The sequence below is a fragment of the Dryobates pubescens genome, chromosome 7, assembly GCF_014839835.1.
Source record: "Dryobates pubescens isolate bDryPub1 chromosome 7, bDryPub1.pri, whole genome shotgun sequence".
Taxonomy (NCBI): Eukaryota; Metazoa; Chordata; class Aves; order Piciformes; family Picidae; genus Dryobates; species Dryobates pubescens.
Genome location: NC_071618.1, coordinates 18,962,912 through 18,983,894, shown reverse-complemented (window position 1 = coordinate 18,983,894; position 20,983 = coordinate 18,962,912). Strand labels below are relative to the sequence as shown.

The 20,983-nt window shown below is 35.7% G+C and overlaps 1 protein-coding gene across 1 annotated transcript in view; it reads left to right on the top strand.

Moving 5' to 3' along the window:
- GPC5 (glypican 5) overlaps window positions 1–20,983 on the top strand; it is a 729,150-nt gene that overhangs the window by 397,766 nt on the left and 310,401 nt on the right.

Here is a 20,983-nt window from a genome sequence, read left to right as displayed (position 1 = left end):
TTATCAGTCTCCTCTAAGCAGAGCAAATCTAGTATCCTCATGTCCTCAGTTGCTCCTCCTAAGTCATGCCCTCTAGTCCTGTCAATGTCTTTGTTGCCCTCCTTTAGACAAATCCCAATATTTTTATTTCACTCATATTCTGGAGCAATACAATCACTTTTTTAGATCAGCTAGCTATACTGTGCTTGATGCACCACGGGATATGGTTTACCTTTTGGATGCCAGGGTACATTGTGGACTGATACTGAGCCTAACATCAACTGAAATTACTAGATCCCTTTCTTTAGGGCTGCCCTCCAGCCTCCTGTACCTGAATCTATACCTCCATCCAGGAACACACCATCTCAGGTGGAGAATCTGGCATTTTTAGTTAAATTTCATACAGTTGTTAACCACTTAACTCTTTATTCTATCAAGACCTCTCCCCTCTACCCTCAAGAGAATCAATGGCTCCTCCTAATTTAGCATCATCCACAAACCTAGTGTACACTCAAATCCTGTGTTAAGGTCAGTAATAAAAATATTGAAGAGAACTGGTCCTAAAATTGAGCCCTGGGGAACCTCACTTGTGATTGGTCACCAGCCAGGTGTTACCCCATTTCCCACAACTCTGAGCCTGAACTGTCCTTATTTGGCAAGGATAGGGTTATCCTAGCCAAACTCAGAGCATGACACTTCAGTCAGTTGTTCACATATTATCTGCATGTCTAGCTGGATACTGGACATTTTATCCACAAGGACATTGTGAGAGACAGTATCAAAAGCTTTTCTAAAATGAATATAAACCCCAACATATCCACTGCTTTCCCTTCACTCACTAGTCAAAAGTGATGATAAGTGTTTCCACATCCAGAACATCTATTCAGCCTGTTTGTCATGCTTAGTAGCTCTGCTGTTAGAGATGCCTTTCTTCTCTTTAGCTGCAGTAACAGAATTTGTCATTAGAAACCAGACGGTACCACATGGAATAAAATCCTGGTCTATGTGTCATGGTTTTGAAAGGCACATTGAGCACTGCCTTCCTAAAGCTATCTTCATGAAACGTGACCTGATCATTCTGTCATTTCTTTCAGATTAGTGGGGGAGTATGTAGGGAGGAACCAGAAAGGATATTTAATCAAATGACAGAATATTGAACAGTTGATTGCTATGAGACACAACTAAAATTCACATATTATCTGCCCACTATAATTTTGATTACAAATTCTTATATCATATGTCTTTCTTCAGCATAGACGATACCCTTATGATATTGGTCTAATAACATCAAATGATCTCACGCGGTGGCTGTCCTATGGACTGAACCTTAGCCTTCTTACTAGACTCACCGTAAGAATGTTATACAGTAATTACTTACAGATTGAGACTGTTTGGCTTGCTATCATGGTACCTCTTTTATCATCACTTCTCCATAGCATCTCATCTTTGCATCTTTTGGTTTTGTGAATATTAAACATGCATCCTAAAACTAAGGCTATAAAATACACTTCTGTTGTTATGTTTGAAAAATTACAGCTTAAATACATCAGCAGAATTCTTTTGAGGCACAGAAGTTCTTTTCCTTTTGGCATCTTTGCCAAGGTAAATAAATAATGTATCTCATATGTTTCAAACATAGGTGTCCTCTCAAGATTGCCTGTCTTAAAAGTATTCTATCTCTTGACTCTTTTACTGCAGTGAATCACTGCTATATTTTCTAAGCATATCCTGTACTTTCTTGCTTCCTTTAATGAACGGTCGATGTTCTTTGCACAGAACATTTCAATTTTGCTCATCTATATGAGGTCAGCTACTAGCTTTAGTTTGCCTTGGACATAACCTCATTGCTCTCATGTTTTCATGATGTTTTAACTAAGTTCCACTGAACACATGTTACAAAAAATAACAGCTCACATATTAAATTTCTAATAGGTTTGAATTTTTTCTTGGTTATTTTAAAGTATCTTATTTCTTTTTAGCCCACTTTTATTGTTTTAAGCTGTTAAATTGTTCGGATTTTCTTACTCAACTATAAGCAATGTTAAAAATGTATTAAAGGACATTTTCATGTAAACCCATAACTCATAGAACTCTGCCTTTACAAGGGCAGAAAATATCCAGAAACCATGATAAATTGAGACAGCTTAATTCTTTCAACAGATTTCAGACTTTGGCATCACTGTGTTTATTCCCATTCCCAAGTTTTGTTTTACAATGAGTGAGTGTGAAGTCAAGGAAGGAGGAACAGAATATCATATTCTGTGGTTTTACCATGAATTCACATATGGTCCACAAGACCCCTCCCTAAGCCATGAGACCATCTCCAGCTTCCTTAAATGCTGGTTTAAATTTAAGTTATGTTTATCATGTTGATGAATTCAGTGACTATAGAACACATGTGCTCTCTTCTTTCCCTTAATTTGTATACTACAAAAGGTTTCTGCCAAGAGTTCAAGAACTGAAGAAACAACAAAGTAATTGCTGCTCTTATTTTTCATACTTCTCTGAGGCAATGAAAAGCAAAAAATGTCAGAGGCCTGAATGTTTTTGTAAAAATTAATTCTTTTATTTTTCTTTTATTAGTGGAATATTTGACTATAAGCCATACAGTCAGGGGAATGAACATTGTAAAATGTTTGGTCTGAGTATGCTTACTTGTGTAAAAAGCAATCAGATGATTGTATTTTTTAGCACAGTTAATGTCAAATACTGTTTTTTCCACTAAATTCATTACAACTGCCAGGTTTTGATTTTTTTAATCATAAGGCCCAATACAAATATAAATAAGCAAACTACAAAGTATTTAAATGAATAAACTATATTCACTGGAATTATTTTATTCTTTGCATTGAATTTTATGTCCTATGTATAGTAGTGTTTTTGTATACAGTGTATGCAGTAGCAAACACTGACTGAACTACCTACACCCTTCTTTTTCCTTTGTATAGCTTAGTTACACACAGAGAAATCAATGATACGATGCCTTATACTAAAAAACAATGCTTTGGGTTTTTTTAAGTGAAATGGACACACAGTGAGCAGGAATGTGTTTTGTAAGTCAAAGACTAAAAATGAGAGTCTGAAGAAGCTATAAAAGTGGAAGCTGATGCTAAAAATAGATAAAAGAGAATTCCATTCTACTAGGTGATTATTGAAAGGAGAACTTGCTAGGATTGTATCTTCTACAGAGGTTACTGCATCATGGTTATCACCACAGGGTCCCTAGTTACCCTAAGCAACATGCCTTATAGTCTGTTGCATCATATTTATTTTCCCCTTCTCTCCTTATGAAAGAAGTATTTGTCCATCAAAAGTTTTAATTTGCTACAAGGCAAGGTCAAAGAACTATATTTTGTATCGGAAGTGCAAGAAGACGTGCTTCTGATGACCTTTATCCAGCTTAGCTAAGGACATCAGTAAGACATATGTTTCTCAGGGATCAAACTTGAAATTCATGTTTCCTTTTAACATCTCTCTCTCTCCTGACCAGAATAAAAATCAAACCAAACCAAAACAAAAAAACAAACACAACCAACCAACCAAAAAAAACCCCACCATCCAACTGTGACCGTTTGAGGCTGTGCCTTTACAAAAGGGACACTCTAGCTGAATACTTTTGTAAATATTGGTGTTCTAAACGAATTTCATTGGTAGGTAGGTAGGAGTGCAGTTTTAAGTTTTTGGTGCAGTTAGAGTCTTGGTCAGTGTGGGTGTGTTCCTGCTCCTGTGTGTTTCCTCTTCGCTGTCTGCTTGTGGGCTTCTAGCCAAATAACAGATAAGCATTAATCCTGCCTGCACTAGGCCTCTGCCTCGTTAACTCCCCTTTTCTCTTTCTAAACCTCTTTGGGGAAAAAGGGAGGTAGGGGGTGAAGGGGGTACAGGGGGAAACCCCCTCTTCCAGGGGGTTTGTTTCTGTTCTTGTTTCTTTGCTGTATATTTCTGTATATATTGTAAATACTGTATATTTGTGTACATAAATTCCCTACGTCGGTCATTGCTTTGTAAATACAAAGTTCCTCTTTGCTTCACTGGCTGAGTTAGTTGTGTTTTTTTTCCATTCCTACTTAGTGGGGGAGGGGAAGCTGGGCCTTCTCTCTCAACCCACCACACCAACCAACAAAAAGTTACCTGTTTTGCTGGTTTTGTGTGTATCAGTTTATTTTCTTCATAGTAGCTTGTATGGTTCTGTTTTGGATTCATGACCGTAACAATACTGATAGCATGGCCATGTTTTAGCTATTACTGAACAACACTTGCACAGCATTAAGGCCTTTCCTGCTTCTCACCCTTCCCTCCAGCAAGTAGTCTAGGGATACACAGAGGTTAGCAGGGCACACAGCAAGGATAGCTGACCCCAGCTGACTGCTGATATATCCCAAACCATATGTTGTGCTCAATGATAAAAGCTGGTGATAGGGAAGACAGGACAAAGGGGTAAAATATGGAGTTACAGTGTTTGTCTTCCCAAGTAACTGTTGTGTATGATGGAGAGCTGCTTTCCTGCAGAGAGCTGAACAACTGTCTGCTGATGGGTGGCAGCGAATGAACACCTTGTTTTGATTCATCTGAGCATTCAACTTTTGCTTTCCCTGTTAAATTCTATATATAGCAACACATGATTTTTCACACTTTTACCCTTCCCATTCTATCCCCCTCCCACTGAAGAGGAATGAGCAAGTGGCTTTGTGGGTCTGCATCTGTTGGCCAGGTTTAGACCACAACACCTGTAAAAAATTTTAGCTATTTACTCCCTTAATGAATGTAATGAACATTGCTTATCTTCCAAAGTTTGATGCAACATTTATAATGATAATTTAAAAACTCAAAGACTGATAGAAATGATTGTATGGTTTGTAATTCTGCTCTAGGTTGTCATTAAAGAGAACTTCTCAATGGAAGATTTTGCTTACTGCAGTTCTCAGTTGAAGTAAAATTATGCTTATCCTCAGTATCCTCAGTGCTTAAAATAAAAATACTTTGGATGTACTATGGCATGCTATCTATCACTCCTTCAGAGAACCTATGTTTTTAAACTTTTCCATATCAGACAGATGATTAGAGGAAAAAAATTATGTTCAAATGAGAAAATTGGAAATTAGAATGGGTAAAAATGGGTATGAGGCAATACTACGGCCACGGAATTTTTTATTTCAATTAAATGACTTGATAGTCAGTTTCCTACTTGAGGCAAAGCTCAATCCAATTCTTCAAATGCAGTGTGGTATGTACTTATCTAGCCTACATAATTAAATAAATACAGTCTTGAATAATATATTTTAGATTTATTTTTATCTTTTCTTAGTGGAAATTGAGAGATTTTCAGATCTTTACTTGCACAAGTGTTAACATTCATTGTGTATCAAATTATGAACTGATCTTTCTGTGGTGAATAATTGAAATAAAAGGCCTGCTAAAAGAAAATGAAGAAATAGAAGAGGTTAAATTAAGTAAGTGTGGATTTTTTAACCAAATCAATATGCATTTTTCCCTTAGTGAAATTTATGAGCCATCATTGTGTTTTAGGAGTTTGACGTTATCAACCTGAATCTCAGCAGATATTTGTCAGTAAAGGTTCTAAGCCCTTCCTAATTACAAGATGTTATCACTTATTTTGAACCAAGACTAGTCAACTTTTGTAAAAAGGACACTTTTGGATGGATCTTCTATCAATACATAATGGTTCTGAAGACCAGAACCTTTGCTTTTCTAGTGAATGCAATAACTTTTATCTACTGTGTCCAGTTCTGGGCTCCGCAGTTTAAGAAGGACATTGAGACACTTGAACATGTCCAGAAATGGCAACAAGGCTGGTGAGAGGCCTTGAGCACAAGCCCTATGAGGAGAGGCTGAGGGAGCTGGGATTGTTTAGCCTGGAAAAGAGGAGGCTCAGGGGAGACCTCATTGCCCTCTGCAACTACCTGAAGCATGGTTGTAGCCAGGAGGGATTTGGTCTCTTCTCTCAAGCAACCAGTGCCAGAACAAGAAGACACAGTCTCAAGCTGTGCCAGGGGAAGTTTAGGCTCAAGGTGAGGAGAAAGTTCTTCACTGAGAGAGTCATTAGCCATTGGAATGTGCTGCCCAGGGAGGTGGTGGAGTCACCGTCCCTGGAAGTGTTCAAGAGGGGATTGGGCGTGGCACTTGGTGCCATGGTCTAGTCATGAGGTCTGTGGTGACAGGTTGGACTTGATGATCTTTGAGGTCTCTTCCAACGTTGGTGATTCTGTGATTCTGCCCTACGCCATAAGAAAGTGTCTTCAGAAGTTAATCAACCAGCATTATCAACACTCTTTACCTTTCCTTCTTTATTTATTGTTTTCTTTGCCAGATGCCCACCAAAGCCATTCTATCACTCCCCTTCTTAGGCAAAAAGGGGAGAGGAGAAAAATGTAGTAAGAGGTCCATGGTTCAAGATAGAATCTGTTTAATGGGGCAAAAGTGAAATCAAAGGCCTCATGTGGAAGCAAGAAAACACAAATATTACTTTCTACTTCCCATCAGCAGAACATGTCTGGACACTTCCCAGGAATCAGGGCATCAAAACACATAGGGGTTGCTCTGGAGGACAGACACCATCAATGAATGTCCTTACACTTTCTTCTTTCACTTAGCTTTTATATCTGAGCTGATGTCATATGGTACGGAATGCCCTTTTGGTCAGTTTGGGTCAGCTGGCCCTGCTGTGTCCCCTCCCAAGATGTGGATGGAAGCATTCATATGCCATTGATTTGAGGATATTTGTCTAAATATTGGCACCATCCTTCAGTGTTCTTGAGTTTTATAGTGAGCTATTGCTTCAGGTGCTCTTTAATACCCAAGCACTTAACAAAAGTCCTTCAGACCCACCTCCTTGAGGCTGGTCACAGAATTTCTAAGTGAGCCAATCAAATGAATAAATTTATGAAGCCTGTCATCCCTTTTGAGCAAGTCTGTGGACTTATTGTTGGTCCAAACATGAAGCTGACTTGTTTCTGTGTGATGAAAATGCAGAAAGTGGAGATTATGGCTTTGCAGAGTCTACTGTGGAGCAAAACACTGTCATTTTTAACTCTAGCCAACAATTAACCTGGGAATCCTGATTCCTTGTCCTGAATAATTTGTAGTCACCTGTAAAAAGAAAGATACTCAAGGTTTGTTTTTTTTTTTCTTTTTTTCTTTTGAACTACAGTGTTTCTTCATGAAACTGCATTTGTCGATATGATTCAATCTGTGTTGCTATTCTCAAAACTATGTTACAACTTGCTATTTCTCTATATTACTGTAAGGAGAAATCTAAGTTTTTATAATGTTCTAAAAATATGATCACATGTTAAGTATATCAATCTAAGTCTGTTCAACTAAACTGAAATGCCCATGCTATCCAATAACATCATATAGTAGTACTTACTACTAGATGAAATAGTACTGTGTGGAAAAGTCAAGAAACTAGATGGAGCATGAGACTTTAAGATTGTCATCTGCTTAGTGCAGTGCTTTGTGTTCTGTATTCATATACTACGATTTGCCCTGTGCTGGTGCCTCTGATTTTGGATGGATCCAGCTATGCTTTCCAACAAATTTGTAAACAACTTTGATGCATCTGTGCCTTCCTTACATACTCTTGCTGCGCTCCAGCACCATTGATCTCTCTATATTCATTCCCTCAGTTTTGTAGCCAAGTGCACCTGCTGCCAAGAGCTCTCACAACTGTCTTGTCATGCTGTCATCTTTTCTGCTACTTGTAGTACCTGCCTTAACTCTTCAGTGGAGAAAGAAATATTTAATATTGTGGTAGCTTGAAACTTCTGCACAATGACCAACATTTACTGGTTGCTGTAATCTATTTTAGTTGATTTCTTCAGGATTATTACTTAAATCCTGAATAACAAAGTGAACTCTCTTTTCTTTGTATTAAGTTTGTATCATCTACATACTATAACACTAATAATGACAAGCATCCAGACAGCAGCAAGGTTTTTTTCAGCATCAAGTGCCTTTGCTGTAACCAGAAAAGATAGTCTAGGGAGATCTCCATCTGCTGTGGGAAAAAAGGAAGTGTTCTTTTGCTGTAGTAGCTCTTATGAAGTGGAAAAGTAATCAATTTTTCTTTTTATATAATTACTAAATGCATATCTCTGCCCATTCCTCATGGATGTGTGCCATGTACTGTGTACTGGTTTAGTACCATGAAAAATAACACTATAGTGTTATTAGACTTTTTTTTTTAATGCTATTTTTATTCTTTCTTTTGGTGTAGTTGTTTGTGAGCTGATGCACACCGTTAGATAAAGGTAGAGACTGTACTGTGAAGAGACTGACCTTTGGCAATATACAACAAAAATAATGAAAATTCAGTTAGTGTTTGCTTTCTGAATTATATAAATCTAATATTATTAGTAACAAATCAAATGGCATCCATTTTATAATATGGCATTTATCCCTCCAGTGTCATTTTAACTGTGTTTTACAATATTTTGTCTATATTGCCAGTAGATAGAAAATCTAGTGGCCTCTCTTCTGGGTGAATTTTGAACAATTTAGTGCAGTACTTCAAATGGAAGATTACAAAGTAGCCTAAAATAAATAAATACTCTGAGCAATGTCCCTTCTTCACATTTGTGAGGTGTGTAAAGCATTATTTGCTCATATCTGAAGATTAACTAAACTAAAAGGAGACAGTTTATAATTGTGAAGCCCCTTACTGTGAGAACTGTGCAATGTAAAACTGGCTGTGTTTGCAATGAGGTCATGAGATGCTCAACAGAAATGAGATAACAGCATCTCAATAAAAGAGTGAGATCATTTGAAGTCCTGCAGCAGACAACATCTGTGGTAGCATGTGCTTCAGTCTCAATGTAAAATACTAAGGACAACTTAAAACACCTATGAAAATTTTGAAATATCATCAATCTGTCATGATGAACCTATTTTCATTAAAAAACAAGGCAGTCATAGAAAGGCACATTAAGTCATATTTCTTAGTTTTCAAAGAGTAAAATAATGTTCAGACCACTATGCTTACCTGAACTTTCCTTTCAAAATTTGAAACTGAATGAACACATCTTTCTCAATATTTGAATTACTTTTTTCATGATTACTCCTTGGTATGCCAAGCCGTAATCTGAAGTATGTGTTTACGATAGAGTTATGAACTCATGAAACCAAGGGTTACAGTAAAACTGCTGATACAACATTAACCACAGCACTGTGAACAATTTAATTATAATTTTATTCATGAAGAAAATCCTTTAAAGGAATTCGTAAGACATTTGTAAAGGTAGCAGACCAAGGATTGTGAGCCAAGGCTATGAACTTTATGCTCTTGCAAGCTACAGCAACACTTTTGCTTAAATTATGACCTTTCTTATATTGTATCCTGATAATTATTTTTCCTAATCATCAAACTTTTTACATGTTTTGACAATTAAAAAAAGTAGTTTTCCTATATAATGGGATTTTCTATATGTCTTTACATGCTTGGTCAGAATACAACACCATATATGTCTGTATGCCTTTATGGGACATAGGAAACAAAATTTTAGAGATGGCAATTTGGTTAACTTTAATCACGTTGTCATGGTTGAAAATGCTATTTTAACATGAGATGTGCATTTCTAGTACCCTGGATGACATATTAAAAAACTTGACTGATCTTTTAATTAGGACAACGGTGAAGCTACATAACAGTGATGGTGATTTGTGTTCTCAGTGCCAAAATGTATGACGCTATCATATCCCATCACTACCTATGCTCAGTACTTCAAAATCATATTAATTACTTTATTAGGATACAAATCTAATAACTTGTTTGTATTCCAGAATGTGGCACATGATACTTGTTGCTAGTTGTTTCCAACCTGAGTTTTGTCCCAACTACTCTGACTGCTTTCTCTCATGCATATTTAGTTGATTTTTTTTCTGTTTTCTGGAAGGCACATTATTATATTTATCAATTGGTACTGATTCAAAACAGGTGTCCTAAAGGCAAATAAAATTAAAATGAGAAAGAAAAGAAAAATTAGAGTAGTACTAGAATAGTTCTGGAGGGAATCGCATGGTCAGTAAGGTGTTTGAGTGGAAGAAGGAAAGGAAGATGAAGGGAAATGAGCCATAAAGATGAAAATCTGTTTGATGCTGGGTGGGGGATTTGAGGCATCCTATTAATCATTTTTGAAAGTAAAACCAGAACCAATTTAATGTAATTTTTCCATGCCTCTATTCCTGAAAGCGCTGGGTCTGGGAAACATCATTACTGGCTGATGATTTGAACTTATTGTGATATATATGATCAATAACAAGACTGGTTCAAAACATTCCTTCAGAAATACATCATTATGGTTTCTATCTACATATTTCACATTATAATCCAAGGGACATTGGCAATCAGAGTGACACAAAAACATATGTATGTAGAAAAGGGTGCATAGAAGAGAGAGGCAATTCACATCCTAGCGAACCCTCACAGGAAATAAAATTGTCATTTCTCCCCCGTTTCTGCATAATTTTTCCAGTGATGATTTTTAGCTTCCCCTTGCTAGGATTTTAATTTTATTACTGAAATAGTAATATGTTTAAGTACAATTTAGGCCACTTTTCACTTCTTTGTAGTTCATTAACATATGCAAAAGTATTTTAAGTATAGTTTGTTTGACTCAATTTCATAACAAAAAGTGTAATAATAGATTGCAGAAAGAATAACATCTTTTCTGGGTAAACACATATGTATCAGTGGAATAATTATCACCTCTTTTTATTTGTATTTATGCCTCAGAAATAGATTAATTAACCTTAAAAAGAACACCTCTTTTACTGCTATGACAAATCTTTACTGGTGCAGTCAGGGTCGCTGTATGTATTGACATGATGTGCTCACACTTCTAAGCACAAATAGGTATCAATAATTGTATGACTGTTTTGATTATTTTGTTTAAGGGGAGGTGGACTAAGCATTAGTGGTCCTAAAAAAGATATACATCTTCTGCATAAGGATCTAAACACATGGGAGGATTGGTGACTGGCTGATTCTTCTATCATCATAGTTTCCCATCTCTGTATGACTTTCATTTCTCATTCCTTGAGCAGAACAAATTGAATCAAGAATTTTCTTCAGTATATACTCCATTTGAGGAGGTCTGTACTGGGAAGCTGAAGTGAAAAAAAAAAAGTTAATATAGTCTATTGGGTAAATTTTGGAGAAGGGTAGGTTTCAGAGAAGAAGAGTAGGCTTTTGTGAGGAATTTGATTTCAGGAAAGAATGAGAGTATTGCATACCTTGGAGACGTAGAATAAGTCCTGGAAGCAGGGCAGCCTGGAGAAAGAACATCAGCAGCCTGGAGAAAGAATATCCACAGCCTGGGATCTGAGTGGAATCTGCTGCTGTTACTCATACCATACTGCAGTCATGCCAGCTTCAAAGTATTATGGGGTTTGAAGTTCAGATTCCAACATGGGAGGCTTCCTCTTCCGGTTGCTGTTCAGGGTTCTGTTTTCTTGGGTGTTGGCTCTTTTCCGCAGGCATTGCAGTGGAATGGGTAGGGGCAGCTGCTAGTTTTGTTTTTCTGTTTTGTGCTGGTTTATTTTTCCTGCATTTTGTTGTGCTTCTGTAGATAGACCAAGCTAAGGTAATCATGCATTGTATTACTAGATTAACTAGATTACTAGCTAAGGTAATTATGCATTGTGAGTATGATATCTCATGTTATATTAAATTAATATCTTACCTCTTCATCTCAACCCTGAGTTTTGTATGTTACTCTTCCCGTCACTTTTGTGTTAGGGGAGCAGGCAGGTTAGCCCTTGCACTAAACTATTACAATCTCATAGCCACATGACATCACACTCACTCCAAGCAATGCTTAATGGAAAATAGGAAGCGCAATCCATGAAGATACATAGGATAACAGAGCTCTTAAAAATGAGATGTAAAAATAAACAAGCAAGAGAAACAAGCAGAGAAAAATGAAATCACAGCGACCTAGAGAAAGAATATAAATAATGAGTAGTCGGAATAAAGCTAATAAATTTAGAGGCTGTACAAAGAAAGGAACAGGTCTTAAAGAAGATCAGAGATTCAAGCAGGTGTGAGAACCTAAACTACATTTGAAAAAAAAAAAATTAAATTGCTTTGTATGTTTGAGACCTCAGTTTGTAAATTCAAAGGGGGAATTTGTGTTCTCAGAAGTGTTTATATGAAAATGACATGCACAAACAGTGATTCTGGACACATACTAAGCAGCATATACTTATGATTATTGGCAACACTAGCTGGGTGATGCACTAACTCTTGGGGTTTTCTGGATTCTTCTTGTGCAACATTAAAATATTCCATATGACATGTTTTACATATGTGCTACAAATATCTCATTCAGTTAGATATAATTATTATGATTTTTTGAAAAACAGCAGGATCAAGGGAAATTATTTGAGGTACACTTTTCCTAGTTAGGAATCTTTATGCCTCTTCATTGAAATTTTATTTATTGAGGAAATACCTGCTCTTTCATGTGCCAGTCTACTTTCTCCTTACAGGCACAGATTCCACTTCTTCAGTCACATCCCTGCTCAGTAAGCAATGCCTTTCAGTTTACAGTGGTTCCAGAAAGGTTTCCCTTCAACACCATAGAATCATAGAACAATAGAATTATTAGGGTTGGAAGGGACCTCAAGGATCATCTACTTTCAACCCCCCCTGCAGTATGTTCTTATAGATTACATGTTTTTTTGATAGATTATATACGTTTTTATAGATTAGATTACATGTACCCAGAAAAAAAACAAAACCAAAAGCAACATAACAGAGTCCCAAAGACTCATAGGCTAATTTAAACAGTGATGACCAAACCTCAAAACAAAGCAGAACAAAAACAAGAACATAAAGGAAAAGCAAGGAAGAGAAGAAAAAAAATAAGGGAATTCTAGGTCACCTAAGTTCATAGACTTGCTGTTTGCAGATAACTCAAGTTGCAAGGTATATTTTGTTTTATCATTTAAATATAACAATGACAAAATATGAATAAAATCTGGGCCATGTACAATTTGCTAGAGTGTTTACAATTTTAAAGGTCACTACTGGGCTCTTGATGCACATTTACAGTACTTGGTGTCCTAAAAATCTTACAGAAACACTTTACATATTTTTGAATACTGTCATATTTCAATAAGAAATCATGTATTTCAGAAGCAGGTAAGATAAAAGAAAATGAAAGTGACTGAACACTCGAGATATTAAGTGGATGAGTTATCCAGTTACTTCATTTAATATTTCTCTACTGATTGTGATATATTGAGCTAATTCACTTTGTAGAGTGTCAAGTGTCTCGTACTCAGTGTACAATAAGGAGTTATATTTCTTTTTGTGAAATAAATCACAGTATAATTTCCCAGTTTCTGCTTTTTCCCATCACATGGTTCATGCCACCCCAACAACAACTCTTCTGCAAAAAGCTCAAATGAAAACAAACAACCAAAAACAGTAAAGCATGTTTGTAAATGGATTTACTCTATGAGTTATTAATTTTTGTATATTCCATTACTGGAAATAATTATAATTTCCTAGATTTAAATATAAAATTAGACAGTAATACCTTTGAAAAGGATAAAGTTGAAAATATCTAATGAACTAGACATGAGGAAAATATGTAATTCTAAATCATCTTGTCTGTCCCCATGTCAGTGTGGGAATGTTTCTTAAAGTATGTATTAAACATTAAATCCTGTTTAGCTGTAATAATTTTAGTAGAGTAATTCCTATTCCTTCTCTTCAGGGATCACAGTACAGCATAGGAAATCTCTTAGGACCCAATTCTGCCAGTCTTGCACTGAATAGTCACTTAATCCACCATAATCCCATGGAAATAATTTTAAGGATTTGTAGAGGAATGTGTTACTCAAAATGAAAAATCTGTACTATAGAAACAAGTCATGATTTCTGCTTTTTAATTTCAACTTCATGTGTTGATTATCAGCATATTCTGTTTGTCAATCTATCCAGATCAGACCTATTTTAAACCTTAAACCCTTAAAATCGCTTTAGTCCCTTAACCAAAAAAAAAAATAAAACTCAGCAGAGTAACAGAAGTTTTCTGGAGGTATACAGGTAATAGCTATGGAGTTGTGAAGTTCACACAGAGAATGGGGCAACTTGAATTAAAATACTTAGAAATTTTGATATACAGAAATACTTGTTGGGTTAGAAACAGAAGAGTGGAACAAGATACAAGATAAGAAAATAAGTCTTGTATTTCTCCCTTTTATTGCTCACAAAGAGCAATCTGAGGAGGTAGAAAATGAGGTATTAAATCTATTTTATAAATTTCCAGTGCTAGAGAAAAGTATTTTTGGTAGCATAGGAATAGAACATCATTTCTGATGTGGTAGAGGTATTTTTTTGTTTTTAAAGATATAGTATCTTTGAAGTGAAGATACTTGTCCAGGATCTTCTAGATTATTCATTGATTATATTACTTTATAGAGCCACATAAATGCCTTTGACAAAATTCTGTTTTCTAGCAAAGTTTCTAGTCTTGGAACATCAGTGAATTTACATGTGATGTACAGAACAAAAGGTATCTTCAAGTAATGAATCACTATTTCACTAGTTAAATTATAGAACACATTTTCACTTCTATCTCATAACTGCAGGCTATAACAAAGAGGAGATAAACAAAAAGCAAAAGAGATCAAAACCAAGTGGCATATATTTTTTTGAAGAATTTTTTTTTAATGTTATGAAGCTGTGTGGGATTCCTGATGGAAATAAATGTATCTAATAGTAATTTAATTCAAGAGACATTTTGGTTTGAATAGCCACACAATCTATTATTTTAAAGCTTGAGTCCTTGCTCTAGTTTTCCATAGTAAAATGTCTAATTGCTTTTAGATTACTGCAGTGATTTCCCTTAAGACTGCCCTGCAGACTGTACCTCATATTTATCTCTATCTGTAGAAATGTGTGCAGAATTACACTTTATCTATATATGCATTCTGCATTGCATTACTCCAATGTGAGATGTTTCCCCAGATACTTCTACAGAACTTGTGTCTCTTTCCACCTTCAACAAGTAGCAGAGATTTTGATCTTTTCTTAAATATGAAACTCCATTGGTAACAATGGCTATTCTCATTTTCAGTATTCAAATTTCTAGGCTATCATAATTTATTTTTTTATTTCAGAGGCTTTGTTGTCAAATCCTTAATATCCATGAATCAATTCCTACATTACCTACACAAATAAGAACTGAAGTCATTAGTGGAAGAGAGAGCAGCAGACTGAAAAGACTGAGCAGAAGCCCAGCAACTTAGAAAGGTAAAAATCACCATGAAAAACCAACATATACATCTGTGACAAATTATTAAATGGAGATCAGAATCTGATGTTCTCATTCTGTTAAGAGGCCTTGATAAGAATTTTGGGGTGTTAAGCTGAAAGAGGTAAGTTTAAGGCAGTTCTGTGCCTGCATTTCCAAGAATTCAGTGTTTCTGAGTAACTCTTTCAGGTAAGTAATTTCCCAAAAATATATTAGGCCAGATGATAACCTGCCTAAGTTCTGTCATCAGACTTAATTCAATAAAAATTTCCCTTTGTAGATGTAGAATTGTTGCAACTGTAATGACCTAAGAGAATAAGAAAGTAAAATTTGTGTGTAGACATAGTGTTTTTAATTAAATCTACTTTGTAAGTTTTGATTAGTTTGCATGTGATAACAGAAAAAGGCACTCAGATTTTGACATACTGTGTTCTGAAAGAGTACTAGTTACAGATGTGTTGAAGCTAATATGTAGCCAGAAATTGGTACTGCCTTAGTGACAATAGAACATTTTCTTCACACAACCATGATAATATGGAGGTATATGATAGTACTAGCTGTGGAGCTTTTTCTGGAGCATGAGTACCTGTCTTGAATTCCGATAACTGAGCGAGCAGACTTAAATTAAGATGCTGAACATGCGAGTCTAGTGAAGATTTATTTCGCTTAATGGTTCACTTGTGCTGGATCAGCATCCATTCAGAAGTCAGGTGATTATTACTTTTTCTGTTAGAGAATCAGCTAATTGCCCTAAGTGTGTCTCTATAGCTTGATAATCTGCCATGGGAAAAGACCAGTCATTTCTGTTTATTTTATTTCAGATCTCACAAAATCTGGTAATTTTATTAGGCTCTCTTTGCTGAGGATACATGAAAAAGAATCCCTTTTCATTTGAAGTGGGAAGAGGAAATAAACATTCTAACTGTTACCAGGGCAAGAAGATAATTTTAGAAAAGGAAATATTTTATCACTCAAATGTAAAGATGTTTTTAATGCTTCCATAATAATTTAATTAAATTGTTTATTAATAGTGGACTTCACTCAGTAACAGAGTAAGCTGATCCTGCTGCTGGGGCTTTTCTTTGATTCCAGCTGTGCTTCATCATTAGCTTTTTTTAGTGTCTCATTCATCTAGTCAATCTTTGTCCCACTCCAGCTACCACTTCCTGCTCCTGCACCAGTTCTGTGTTGTGGTCATATATGCAGCTATTCAGAGACCAAGATTGGGAAACTGACTCACATGAAATGAAAATGGTGAAAAAAAGTGGGTTTTCTATACAGTCATGAAAACAGCTTTTCCAGGTGAACACAGGGCACTTCACCCAAGTAAGCAGATGAGAGTAAAGGCCTACTATTTATACTAGCTCTGCATGTAAACACGTGTTTCTAGGGCGCCTAGGATATATCTAGAAAATTCTGAATTCCTAGATTTGTAAAGTTAAAATGTGCCAACATCATGGTAAGTGTTGTGGTGGTGGGTTTTTTTATTATTATTATTTTTGTTAGGGGTCTTTTATTGTATACAACATTGTTCTTGATATCACTTCTACAGTAAAAAAATAATAAAATTTGTTTTGAATTATTTTTATTTTCACCAACCCTCAGTATGGTATAACACCTAAATCTTCATTTTAGTAATTAAATATTGGGAATTTATCTTCTTACACTAAGATCCATATTTTATTTAGTGTGACATATGCATCTTTAAACTCTTTAAATACCTTTTTGTTACATATTCAGAAAATATTTTTTGGTTAGAAAAAGCTATTTCACACTACATTTTAGGTTTATTACATTAGTTTACATCTCTGATTTTTAAATTAGTTCATCTTAATTGTAGAAGATTTGGTACACTTATTCTTATCTTCTCATTAACTGGCAACACTGCAATTTTCAGCATCTGGTGTATAGTTTACTCACTCTAATAATGGCATTATGTGAATATTCCTTTTCTGTAAGGATGTTTTACTGAATAATCTGTTAACCTGCCTTGCTTCTGTTTAATTAACTTGTATTGAGAATGTATTAAACTGCATTACTTGTGATTTTTCATGGAACTTCTATATCGATGTAACCAGCTTAACAAATATAATCGCCCCTGAGCTTTAAACACTCTAATTTCTCTATTTTTTTACTCTAATATTATGATTACTTAAAAACCAAACAAAGAAAAATTAAACAAGCAAAACCAAAAATCCCCAAAAAACAAAATCACAGAGCAGAACTCTTCAATAGTTGTTTTAAGCAAATTAGAAATTTCTATAAACAATAAGGTATTATGAGAAATTATAACAAGACATATAATATCTTCTGAATTTCATTTGAATTACTTTGCAAAGAAGCAAAAGTAATAAAGAAAAAAAACTACAGTCCATAATGGAAAAGAAATTAAAATCAGCAATTCAGGCGGCTAAATGGTATTAACATTATATTTATCACTTGACCTGCAAGATATTAGAATATTTACCAATCCAAGCACAACTGAAGCTGTCTTTCATTTTATGAATTGTTGCATTATGAATAGGTACTTACAAGCAAGTGAGATCATTGAGAATCTAATCTCATTATTAGGAATACCCATTTCAAGTGCATATATTTTTATCTGTCTCAATACTGTATTAAGTAACTCTCTGTAACTTCCATAATGTAGAGAACTACAGCTCAGTGTTTAATGTATTGCAAATAAAGGCATGTAGCAATAGAGAAGGAAAAATTAAAGGGAAGATAGTTTGGTATGCTTGTTATTATAATTTTAAATATGTTTATTACTATAATATAAGCATCTTTTTCTTGTCAAACTATTTTTTGAGAAAATATTAAAAAGAGTAATAGAAGAGCAGAAGCATTTTCTAGATTGTAGTCCTGACATTGCAGTTGGCTCAGTATTATCAAACTTCAGTGAAAAAAAAAAAAGCTTCTCATGAAATGGACTTAAGTTTTGAAATTATATATTCATCTCCAGAGCTTCTTCAGCAGTATGAAACTGTACCTTTCAAAAATAATCTGCTCTGTGCTGATGCAGCAAGCTAATAAAAGCAAATAAAAGTGTGACTAGTTCTATTTATGAAGGTATATGGCAACCCTTTTTTCAAAGTTAACAAAACTTACTATGAGGTTCATATATAAATAAAAATTTAATTCCAAAGAAAATAACAGTTGAGCAGGAATAACACACAGAACAGCTTAGATTTATAAAATCTGATAAAGTATAATCTATATTGAAAATGTGGAGATGGGAATTATGTCCCTTCCTCCTTCCATGATTCATAAACATTTTTATGTTCCTGAATAAATGATGAGTATATATCTTCTAATAACTGCTCACCTATTAATAAAACAGATATGCTGTGCAAGTTGAAATTAGAAGAATTTATTTTCCATCACACTAAATCTTTTTACACATTTCAGTTAAATTAGTGAGGTATACTAGCAATTGAATCCTTGGAAAGAGAAGCTAGATAAACAAAAGAAAAAGAAAAAGTGGTTTCTGAGACTAAATGCAACTCTTGGTACATATTTCTGTTCGCCTGTGATGATTTTGTATAAAAAAAATGCAAAGTCTGCATGCAAGATTGTGCATATGGCAGTGTCAAATGATGTCTTCACTGTTATGATTTCATAGTTGTGGGAGTTTAGGCTGGGTGCCTTTAAAAAGAATCAGCACAGAGTTGATGCCTTCAGTGTCCAGTGTCCAGAGCAGTGGGGTAGACACAGGAAATAGTGTATTTATTCCCACAAATCTTGCATCACTATAAAGCTGGCTGAGAAGTCAGTTTCTTCCTTTTTTCTTCCCTCTCTGCTCCTGTGGGAGGCATTTCTCTTATCTTCTGGGGTTTTGGTCTGAATTGGTTGGCCTGGTATAAAGGGAGTTTTGTGTAAAGCTTTGGCTTAATAAGCTTGTGTGTTAACCCTAGAATGTGGAATTCTTTGTATTTTATATGCTTTGCTACATTCACCACTGTGTAGAGCTGTAGCATTGTAGTTTGTATATAACCTTTCCATTTAAACTTTCCATTGCTATCCAATCCATTGTATGAGCACTGTTCTTTTGCCCCTTTTGGAGCAATAGCACAACCTGTCCACTCATTAAACCACAACAACAGTGTTTTCAGGTCAAATTCTACAAGCTGACTTCTTTACCAGATGCCAATAAATATTTAGGCTCAGAGCTGGTTGGTAGAAGAGTAAAGTAGTCCATCAGAATTTCAGGATTACAACTGGTATTTCAAGGTTTGTGTTTGTGCTTTGTAGACTTTAATAAAACTTCACCATCATTAATATCTGTTCTTGAAAAAGCATGGAAATCAATAACCATTTTGCTTCCAAGACATTTACAGAAATATTTAATATCAACCTGTTTTATCTCAATTTACTTTTGGGGAAAAAAAAAAGTATAGCTCTTAAATACAGCATGAGTGTAGACACCAACAGCTTAACTAAAATTTAATATGAAGCTTGATTTCATATTGTATTTAGCTACAGCAGTATTGGAAAAGTGAGAACACACAAGAGAATTGATCTGTGACTGAGGTCTGCCATGTGCATACCTGTGAGAGAGCAGAAAGTATCCATGGAAGGCTTTAGGACAAGAAAGAACAACAGGCCACTGATAACAGAAGAATGGCCTGATGAGAAGAGGAGCTGACTGCAGTAAACAACATGAAGTGTGAGACAGAAGGACATTTGCCTACATGCAAGAACAGCTCAACCTGATATGGGATGAAGATAAGAACGGACAGCTGCATGTCAAAGAAGAAAACTCAGTTAGCAACAGGAGTAGAAAAATGTCAGGGAATTGCTTGGCCTGCTTGATTTTTCCTATATAAACTGCTTGTTCTATACCAATAAACGATTCCTGCTTCATCAACATGGAAGTCTGTACATGCATTCTGACATAATGGCTCTCGGGACTTCAGTGAGACCCCTCTCCGATCCATCCTCAGATTGAGCCCCTAGTGAGCTGAATGGGAGAAGTGAGCAAATGACAGGTCCATCTCCTACACTTGCAGGACAGGAACAGGGATTGTGGCCGGGGAAGAATATGGGCCACGGAGCCACAAGATCCCAGTGACTGCACAACAATCTACTTCTGCGAATTATCAAAGAGCAAGGGTACAGATTACGCTCCCAAAAACTTACCCTTCTTTTGCTGTGGATCAATCGCAGCTGTCCCTGGTATCCCAAATCAAGGGCATATGAATTAACAGAGTGGAGCAAGGTTGGAAAGACCCTCTCAGGAGCACAAATATCTGGGAATGATTTTTCACCGGACATCCTAATAATGTGGCGTATACTAAGGCTAGTGCTGACCATGCTAATGAGTAAATCGAACAGCAATACATCACCCTCTGGGACACTAAACACTCCCATTACCACCTGAGGGCTCTCAGAAGCAGGATGAGTTTCCTACAAACAACACAACACAGGCAGAAACAAGTGTAGCTGCAGGGCAAATGGGGGAGGAAAGAATGGACACTGATGACCAGCTAACGAGAGTGGAGTCAAAAAAGCGCCTAGTTCAACCATAAAAGAGGCTGTTTGACATGCCCATTAAGAAGTCCAAGACATTGCCTGATGCAGATGCAAAATATGTGGACAGCAACTCTGAGTCAGAGCACAAGACAGTCACAATAAGCAATAAGTAAAGTAGGAGTCAGAAAAAGAACCTTTTGAGGGTCTTGAAGATTAGACAAATCTGAGGAGTCAAATTCCAACTCCAGGAA